At 39.6% G+C, this 10,840-nt stretch overlaps 1 long non-coding RNA gene across 1 annotated transcript; it reads left to right on the top strand.

The window, feature by feature from the left end:
* Positions 1-625: 625 nt before the first annotated feature.
* LOC107680430 (uncharacterized) lies at positions 626-2,369 on the top strand. The gene is made up of 3 exons (XR_001633146.1): positions 626-707; positions 1,340-1,351; positions 1,615-2,369. It is a non-coding gene; the product is annotated as an uncharacterized LOC107680430 (long non-coding RNA).
* Positions 2,370-10,840: the final 8,471 nt, after the last annotated feature.

Below are 10,840 nucleotides of genomic sequence, written 5' to 3'. Positions count from 1 at the left end.
TATGTAACAAAGTAGTGATATTACGTATAATTTGTTTATGCTGCTTCCTTGTTATGTTTCTGTCTTGAATGTGTGACATGTCATAACAACAAATGCCTGATTTGGAGTTTCCCAAGTGCACTTGAAGACTGGCATTTCACTGGATGATCGAGTTATGATATTGTGATTAAGAATAAAAGTTTACATATAAAAAATAAACATGCATGAATGAATTGTTCCCAATAAGATCAATAACATGCATTTTGAAAATTGTGTGAATTTGTATTTCATGCAAACTTTAACTAGATCAGGGGTGCCCAAACTCGGTCCTGGAGGGCCGGTGTCCTGCAGAGTTTAGCTCCAACTTGCCTCAACACACCTGCCTTCAAGTTTCTAGTATGCCTAGTAAGAGCTTGATTAGCTGGTTCAGGTGTGTTTGATTGGGGTTGGAGCTAAACTCTTCAGGACACTGGCCCTCCAGGACCGAGTTTGGACAGCCCTGAACTAGATTCTAATTTCTAGAAATGAAAATCAAAACATAGGTTCGGGAGGAGCCTAATCATTCAGTCCTGTCAATCATCATTACAAGCATATATAAGCAGCAGCCACTGAGCCGTCGTGGCAACAATTCTTCCGCCATCCCTTCACCTCTTCCACATCTCTTTCTATGTGTTGAGGGGGGTTAACTCAGAGCTCAAGCCGAGCCTCGGGATCGAGCCTCCTTCAAGGTCAGCAAGCAAAGCTCATTTACCTTTACCCATTAAGACTGAATAGGCAGGCAAACTGTATGATTGGTGCAGACTCTATATTTTACCCTCAGACTACGAATCCATGTTATCAGTTTGATATTTTGAGCCAACATTCAAGGAAAGACACACATACAAATGCACTCGGTTGCGCTTGAGTTGACTACAGCAGCCAGCTACAACCTTACCTAGATTTGATTTTCTAGAATGCCATATTAAGTGTTATGATTCTTCTCATGCATTAACATTAGTCGATCACCTCTGTAATAACATCTCTGGTGGTGGTGGGTCACTAATTTTGCCATTTTCAAGCTGACTTTTCTCAGAAGTTTCCAATTATCATTGAAAATGGATGACACTCGGTCACTTTGTCGCTCCACATCGCTGTCAGTGTGAACACCCCTTTATGTTAAGCATGTGCAATACTAACAGTGACGCTTGACTGACCAAGCAGCACCGATGTTTGAGCAATATCAATCCAGTCCTGCCTTGCGAGCATTGGAGCTGGATCCAGTTAAAGTATAGCTTTAAATAGCAGTCTGTCTTTGTGATGCTCAGCAGAACACGTGGGTCCACTTCATTCATTGATGTAATGCTCCCCCTCCCATCTGCAGGTGTGACCCTGAGTGAGTAGCATCCACAGTAAAGCATGCTCACTATGCAAACCAGGCATCAAGATCAACCATGCACCTGCAGCCACACTTCCTAATACTGGACAACACAAAAGATCCACTTTAATCTTGCATTACTGCAACACAGTTCCATTTCCATTTATAACACCACACAGCACATGCACACGAGCTCATCTCAGGGCTTACAGCATGGAAACGGGGCTACGGGGATATAACACACCCAGACAGTTGACTTGATCTCGATCTTCTCCCATCAGACGGATCGAAAGAGGATCCAGACAATGCTTAGACCACCGCCTCCAGTCATGCTGCAGCCCGATGCCGCTCACCGCTCCAGACTGCTGACACGGAGCAGTGCTTCAATTTACGAGCTCACCGCTAGTGAATAATTGTGCATTATGTGATTGGCAATTCTGATGATCACTGCAGATGAATGCGAATCGATTTGATACTGATCTACAGCGATATTAATCCTTAATGTGGGGTTTTAACAAATGAACTAAGGACATTGAGGGAGCGCGCGCGTGTCTTTGTGTCATTATCATCACCTTGCAGACATTCCTGCATCATCTGACGTCCTTCAGCAGTTATGCAAAACTCAGAAAGCAATTAAATGCACCTTGCCGCACACTTGTATACAATGCACGAGACGAGCCAAACCTAAATATAACTTCTGTCTCGATTTGCATTATGCATGTCATTATGCGTGCATGTAACATGTATGTGGCGGCACATGGGAACTACAGTTACCGCGCACAGCTGTGTGTTTGACACTTGCAAGCAATTTTACACTCTCCGGGTTGCAATATTGCATCTATGTGCATGTGCCCACCCTATCACCCGGGACTTACCTAGCGCGGCACACACCCGGAGAACTGCAACAGCCCTGTTTGTCCTACAAACTCTTTGTTTTGAGTGTAAATAAACAGTGCATGATCAATAAAGCGCGTAAAATACAACGAAGAGTGTGCTGTACTACAAACAATAGGAAATGATGGTTGCATAGGGGTACAGTCGGCAGATTTTGACAGTCGGGCTTACCTTAAAGAGACCTTGACACAGCAGTCGTTTTGTGTCGCCATGCTTTGTGCTGCAGTTTCACCTCGCCTGTCAAAATGAGAAGCGATGCCGCGAAGTTCTCGCAAAGTTTACGCACGAACAGAAAACACTCTTGTGCGTTAACAGGCGAGCCACCGTTCCGGTCCGTCAATCAGCGTTATGCAGCCAGACATCACGGCTCAGCTCTAGAATACTGCTGAAAGCAGCACAGTGGCGTATAAATCGCATGAAACATGACGGAGCTCGGCATATTTTCTTCCTTCGAGCTTGTATCCTGTCATATATGCGAGTGGTGCTTGAGCGTGCATCCGAAACCACGCACAGCGTCTGTGTGCCCGCACGTTCAATGTGCAGCGCTCACTGAGAGCAGCGTGGGCGTGTCTATACGCAGATGATTGGCACGCCTCACGACCACACATAGCTGCTGTCCCCGCCCACATATGGATGTAACTGGCCAATTAGAGCTCAGCAGCGGATTACCCTTAAAAGCAGATTTAGCGGTTGTAGATTAAACGAAGCTTCTGTTGACACGTCTGTTGACATGACCCTCATAAAGTTTTTTATTTATTTATTTATTTTATTTTATTTTATTTTTTTGTTACAGTGAAGTGCATGCTTGATATGAAATATGGGGCATGTGATGTGTAAGAATGTGATGTGAAGATGTGTGCCATCTCCAGTCAAGATCATCTCTTGTCATGTAAATTATGCAAAAGTCTAAGTTTAATTGTGTACATTTTTAGCCTTAGAAGACGAGAAAGGACAAAAGGGTCTTTCATTTTATCCATTGTGTTTAAAGTGTCATTTCCAGCCTTTAATGTGATCAGACAAAATACAAAATTTAAAACGTGGTGGAAATGCTCCTGTGATGCATTTAAAGGCACAATATGTAATTTTCGCCACTGGAGGGCATGTATTCAAAATAAACAAAGAGACAAAGGCTAGTTTGATGACGCCGTGACTGAGTGTGGAATCATGGGAGTTGTTGTCTTCATCCCCACAGCTGACGCAACCCGATGGGGCTTGGGCAGAAATCATGTTCATGGATGAGCTAATGATTTATTAACGTAGTAGAATGAAGCAGGGTGAGGCTGAAAGCCGGCGAAGCGAAACGAGGCCGCTGAACGAGAGTGACACACAGCTAGAAAGCAGCGGAGCTTTTATTATGCCACAGTCGACTGCTTCCGCTCCTTCCGGTCGTGTGTATGTGGGGTAAAGCAGTGCTGTTTTATCATACTAGATACATTTGAAAGTTCTGTTATAATGCTACTCTGTGCGGTCGTCACCTGTCTAATAAAACACACAACATATTAAAGCGTCTTTGGTGTTTCCATGTTTTCTACAAAACAAAACCGGAAATCGAGGGGTTATGACGTCATTGGCAGGCGACAATGACACTATGGACACGGTCCGTGTCACTAGTTAAAATTGCTTATTTCTCTGGATTTAAACGTTCTTCAAAACATTTGGGATAATGTAAGTACACAAGTCAGCAAAATATATAACACCGTTCTAGTGGTTTTTGGATATTTTAATAAAAAAATCGTACATATTGTGCCTTTAAATCCATTTTCGGACAACGTTAGTAGACAAATTGCGAATCGGTTCCACTGAGTCATTAAAAATAATCGGTTCAAATGAAAGATTCATTCGCGAAACGAAAGTCACATCTGAAAAGCATCTAAAGGCTGCTAACGTGGAATTGTTCTGGGTTCAAGGGGCATGATTTACGACACCCCATTAGTCACAGATCATACACAAGAGAGCAAAGTCAAAACAAAATAAAAATTTTTTTACTGGATATAGCCTACATTACCATAATAACAAGCATGGCTGTAAACGGTTGAGAAACACAGAGAAACTTTCACAACTTTACTTCTGCATTAAAAGTGGAACCATAAACTGTGTCAGTTCAAACAGTCGCAGACAACTGTGAGGAGCAAAAGCATGCTTTATATCCTTTAATTTTTAACAAGACTAGAAATATGAAATGCATTTGTCCTCAAATAGAAACCTAATGCAATCGTTTGAGCTTGTAACTTCAATCTGACATTATAAGAGCTCAGAGCAATGAAGCAGCTGTAATGGGAGCAACTGTAGCAGTTTTTCAAACATAAAAAAACAGCCCTTCATCCAAATAACAACTAAATAATTTCACAAGAACACCAGATTCTCATGAGGATTATATTTTGCCTGTGGAAGTATCAGGTGCAGTCCTGTAAAACCTAAAGAAGCTGTTTCATATAAATTAATGCATGTTGCATAATGCAGAGCATGCAGCCGCCCACAATCCAAAGCAGGCAAGAGGGATTCTGAACCCATTCAACCAGACGCCCCCATCATAAATGACATCTCAAAGGAAGCGAATGTTTAAGAATATCCTCGAAAACCTGTCTTCTGGATTATTGACTTATGTAAGTGTTAAGTTTAAAACATCACATGATAATATTTTAGAGATTTAGGAGAGGATTGTTTTTGTGTTAATCTTGGTTTTGTAAGCCAATGTTTTTGAAAATGCCTCCTTAAATATGAATCTTTCACCTTTCACCTTAATTTTATCAGAATTAATCAGATTCTAAGATAAATCTACATATGACTTCTCTAAAATACATAACCAATCGAAGGCAAAAAGAAAACATACACACACACACACATATGTACGGTGACCGAGAAGTGCAAAACAAATCACAATTCTGAAAACAAAATAACAAATTACAAATGCAAATGCAAGTCTATAAAACAAAATAACAATTCAGAAAACACAACAACAATTCAGAAAACATTATAACAAGTCAGAAAACACAATGACAAATTCGAAAACAAAATAACAAGTCAGAAAACACAACGACAAATCCGAAAACAAATTAACAAGTCAGAAAACACAACGACAAATCAGACAAACCGGAAGAGGTAGGTATAGTTTGAGACAGTGCCATTGGTTTGGGATTACTCACTTACTTTTTATTGAAAATAAATGCCTTTACGATGTGTTATGAGATTTGAAAAGGGAGGAAAAAAAAGTTCGGCAAAAGGCGGGATCGAACCCGGGTCGATCGCATCAAAAAGCTGACGACACGCGCTTATCCATCTGCACCACTGGAGCTGATGTATTACAGCCACTTTTAACTAAGTGTAAATTGACACTCCGTATTTTTTATTCCATAGTAAGGGCAATTCATACAATACATTTAAACTGAGCTACTTTAATACCATCTCCGAACTTTCTACCACGGCTCTGCTGTTCTTCGGCTGGTTCTTCCTGTATACGTTGATTGACAGATGTCTCGTCCAGTCAGCGGTGAGTAATCCCAAACCAATGGTGCTGTCTCAAACTATACCTACCTCTTCCGGTTTGTCTGATTTGTTGTTGTGTTTTCTGACTTGTTATTTTGTTTTCGAATTTGTCATTGTGTTTTCTGACTTGTTATAATGTTTTCTGAATTGTTGTTGTGTTTTCTGAATTGTTATTTTGTTTTTTAGACTTGCATTTGCGTTTGTAATTTGTTATTTTGTTTTCAGAATTGTGATTTGTTTTGCACTTCTCGTTCACCGTACATATGTGTATGTCTATGTTTTGTTTTATTACTGTTTTCCTATAAATACATAGCAAGTTGTACACACACACATATGTAGGCTATACTATATTCCATATATTCAGAATAACACAGATCGTGACGTGCAATTTCATTTGTCTTTGATGTTTCCTTAATCCCTTTTGCGCAGTTTGCTATATTTAGTTTTGAGGTCATAAGCTGATTCAATTTCATATTCTTTAATCAACCTTTTGCATCCATATTATTATGCATCCAGTTTTTGCTAACTCATATCTGCCCATGGGTTACCAAAGGACTAATCCTGATTCATTCAACTCTGCACTGTGCAGATGAATTTGAACAAATTAAAGTTGCAGTAGAGTTTTTGATGACATGACTCCAGTCTTTACAGATCCCAGCACACTTCACTCTAATGGTCGCCCCACACTAGACAAAAGCTTCCATACAACAGCCAGGAGAAGAGCGGTGTGGTTGACTCGTTCAGTGTGTGTGTGTGGGGGGGGCGGGGGACACATTAGCCACAGTCCATGTCTGTTTCTATCCTGTGAATACAGCAGCCGCACATTTGGGTAGAGAGAGAGAGGGAACAGCCAGGCACAGAGTCAGCTGACAGTTCTGACTTCATCTAGGTCAGTCTGCTGCATGTGTGTATGTCTGTGCCCCTGGGCTACACACACAACACACACACGTTGACATACAGACTCCCTCATCCATCCCCAAATTTCATCCATCCTCCCCCCAGCAACATCACCATCTGTGTGCAAAGGGGCTTGCCAAAGCGCCTAGGTTAGAGCCCAGTGTTCACTTGATCTGGTGTAACATGAAAAGTCAACTTGCAACACGCTGACTATGTGTATTTCTCCAGTAAACAGATGAGGGATACTCACCCTTCTTTGTTCCAAACCTGCATGCCTTTCTTTCTTCTACGGTACACAGAAGAACAGTTCTGGTGCCCATTAACATTGTATAGACAAAAAAACGGAGACATTTCTCAAAATATACTCTTTTATGTTCCACGTAAGAACGAAAATCATACAGATTTGGAATAAAGGCGGGTGAGTAAATAAGGACAGAGTTTTCATTTCTGGGTGAACTATACCTTTAACATTCTACCGTAGAATTACACACAGTCACAATGTTGCAAGTTTACTTTTCACGTTAGACCAGATCAAGTGAACATTGTGCTCCAACTTAGGTGCTTTGGCGCCCGTTTTTGGGTGAACTATCCCTTGTGAAAATGAAGTCTGCTTAATTGTATTGAATGTGCTCTTGTAGTGTACTTAAAATCTTAAAAAGTATATATTTTTAAAAAAGTGTACGTACAAGAAAATATGAATGAAATAAATGGCCTCTTAAGTGTACTTAAAGTCCACTTTCATCACTGTTTCCTAACACACTTAAGTACACTTCGTAATAATGTCAAATGAAAAGTTTACTTTAAATTATATTGTCTTATCCTTATGTTTTAATATTCTTTTGTCAATAACACTAAAGGACGTTAAGTCCTTGATTATAATTGTAAAAGTGTGTTATTAAATTTTACATGCAAAGTTAATATATTTTAAATGTACCAAATGTTCTAAACCTTATCATTACAAATGTGCAATCACAAATATATTTAAATACATGACATACAAGTTCCAATAGACAAAAAAAGACATTAAAGTATATTTTAGTTTACCATAAATATGTTCATCAGGACACTTAATCATATTTCAAAAACAATTGAAGTAATTGCATACAATGATGTGCAGTTTTCACTGTTATAATCTTTTAAAGTATATTATTTCAGTACTCTTTTTAAAAGTATGCTAAAATCTACTTCATATCATATTTTTGAGTTTTGGCTGATGTGTAAAGAAAATAAATTTAGCTGGTTGCATAAAATAACAAATTCGGCCCAAGCAGAAGCTTCTCCCAGCGGTAGTGGATTAAATGAAATGCTAGCGGCCCCTTACCTGACTTTCAGCAAGAACTATTGGATGAATGTTAGGCCATCTAATTAATATTCATGAGACAAGCTGATAAGGTTTATAATGTGTTCCCAGCACTTTCAGATAGTTTCTATGGCCTGATGTGCCAAGTATTCCAACGTTCACAATTTATGTTTGAAATTAGCTGTGTTTTTATTAGCTTGCCCTGCTAATCAGTTGCTTGTTCTGTGCAACAAACGGCATCTGGTTTTCATAAAGGAGGGGAATAATTACCCCATCGAATGTTGACAAAGGCAAAGATGGTGTGATGAACGCACAGTTGGCTGAGAAGGAAGTCAATGTTAGGGCGGTCTGGTGGTCAAAAGAGAGTCTCTTCGGGGGGCCTCCATTCTGTGTCGCGTGCTGTTTCACCCCCACCAAAGGCTTCTGAATTTCATGCTCGGCCTGGTTTGGGTTCGGGATAGTGGGGCTGAGCGTAGCCTATGGGACTTGCCCCACTGACACAGTTATTGATAGTGTTCGTGCCAGATGACGGACAGAAAGGCCTGGTGTGTGGAGGGGATGACAGTGAGGTCACGGCGGAGCAGAAAGGGAGGGATTTCTTTTGTATTGGATGGGTAAAAAGAGCAGACAAGTCTAAACTAGACCACTTGAAACCACATGAGTGCACATAACAGGAAAGATCATTCATGTATGGAACGAGCAATAGAAACAAAGCCCAGTTTAGTAATACTGTCTGTGAAACATAGCAAATCAGAAAAGTACTGAATATGTCATGATATGTTATTTATTCCTTACATAACTGTGCCTGAAGTGGAAAACGTACAGTCCGCTGGTCATTATTGCAAAATAATCCCTTGAATTTTTGAGGAAGGGCCTATTGATGTTCCATCAGTTTTGTAACAGACACAGTTTATTATTAAGAGCATTTTGTGCCCTGTTTCCATGGGAACGGTTTTTAAAAAGAAAACTAGAACCCATGCCCTGACAACAAAAAAAGGCTTTTGTATGGTCTAGCATTTAGGATGTCCACAAAGCGGTGTGAATAGACAAACCTCACTTCCACCTGAGGGCGAAACACATCACGGGATGAGCATCTGCCTTTAGCCACGAGGAGAACACAACTCTTCTTATGATCTCTGCTCATCCTGATTGTAAACAATAAAGATTTAATGAAAATGCATCAGCGGTCTGGATTACAGTAAAGGACAGACTGAAAAGGTTTTAGGGACCTCAAAACAAGTGGGGTCAAATAATTAGAGAATACTGCTGGTGAAGTGCAATGCTCATTACTGTAAGTACACCTCACTCATGGACACCAGCTGTCTGGCCACACTGTGGAAAGACTACACAGTAAATGACCAGAGGTTGACATTAAATCGCCTGATTGAATGTACTATAGGCCTGTCGTGTTGCAGTGTGCAATGAAGTTTTATTCATACAAATATGGTCATGTTTACACAGCAAATATACAAGATGCTGGGAAATGCAATTGAAAAAAAAAATGCAAAATGGCTTTTATAAAAGTTGAATTACTTTTAACCCAAGCACCATGTTTTTAGAATGTCATGTGGTCACATTTACTATTGAGAAATTTTGTGGGCAAATTCCATTCATTTCGATACGAATCTGCGCAATTGGGATTTTCGTGCAAAAAAGTTCCTCATGCAGATTCCGTTCATGTTTAAGTTGGTCATGCGAATTTGCCGTGCTGATCACCTGAAAACTCCTTTGTTTGAAACTGACTTCTGTGTGATCAGTACTTCACACATAGCTACACTATTGAGAATGGAAAATGGACAATTTTTTCCAAATTTCGCTAATAATGTGACTGCACCTTAAAGGGCGGGTCACACTTCACTTTCTGTTATATTGACTTACATTCATACGTATGCGAATACGGGAGACAGGAAACGCAAACTCGTGTCAATTTTGCTGCATTCCAAATGTCAAGTTCGGTGAACTCTGCCCTGTGATTTTGTATCACGAAGACATGTGACCAATAGAAGATTGACGTGGCATCTTAGCCGAATTAAAAGAATGCAAACTTTAAACCTACAGGATTGCTGAATTGCAGTAAAGTGAAGTAGATTCATGACCGATTCATGAATCATGAGAAACTCATGAAGAACATTTTGTGTCCCGTTATTTAACTTATGTAGCTTATATCCTGTCAGCTTATGTCGATTACTTTCCTTATCATAAATTAAATTCTACTAATTCTTCTTCTTTTTATCTTTTTTCTTTGTTGTCTTTCCACTGTATCAATATTTTGTATTGTGTTCCGTATTGTTTTGTCTCACATTTGAATTAAAAAAAGGAATGGAAATACAAGCTACAATATGCCACCCACAATAACAAAATAACTTTCAGTTTTTGTAGAATTATGTTTTTTAAAATGATGCCTTAACGCAGCCAGAAAGTGAATGTCTACACATACAAAATAAACATGTTCAAAAATGATCTATTTTATTTTATTGTATTTATTTTATTTTATTTTATTTTTTGACGGCCAAATTTCACACATTCCGGTATAAAGACTTTTGGCTCTATCCGCCTTCCATAAAATTCAGAATCCACAGATTTATGGCCGAAACGCTGCAAAACACGCACGCGCAATGGCAAAAGTAAGTCAAGCCCATGTTTATTGTAAAAATGTGTTTAAAACCGCAAGCTGTAGAGCCGCATTTTTTAAAGCAACCTTAGGGGAAAGTGGGGTGAGTAAAAAAACAGTTTTTTGAGCTAAAATGTGCTTACCTCTCATGCCATGTGTCTCTCTTCTTTGGAGGATGAGTAAAATGGATGGCTTTTCAAAATTATGTGGTCACATGACCAATTTCTTCTATGGTTTTCCAGAAACAAGGGGTGGAACTACTTCCCCCCTGGCACAAATCACCCCACTCTCCCCTATGTAGTTTTGTGTATTTTTGCAACTT

Source organism: Sinocyclocheilus anshuiensis, unplaced genomic scaffold (genome assembly GCF_001515605.1).
Source record: "Sinocyclocheilus anshuiensis isolate Anshui unplaced genomic scaffold, SAMN03320099.WGS_v1.1 scaffold792, whole genome shotgun sequence".
In the NCBI taxonomy this organism is placed as follows: domain Eukaryota; kingdom Metazoa; phylum Chordata; class Actinopteri; order Cypriniformes; family Cyprinidae; genus Sinocyclocheilus; species Sinocyclocheilus anshuiensis.
The sequence above is the reverse complement of the archived record's forward strand: the minus strand, read 5'-3'. Positions and strand labels throughout refer to the sequence as shown.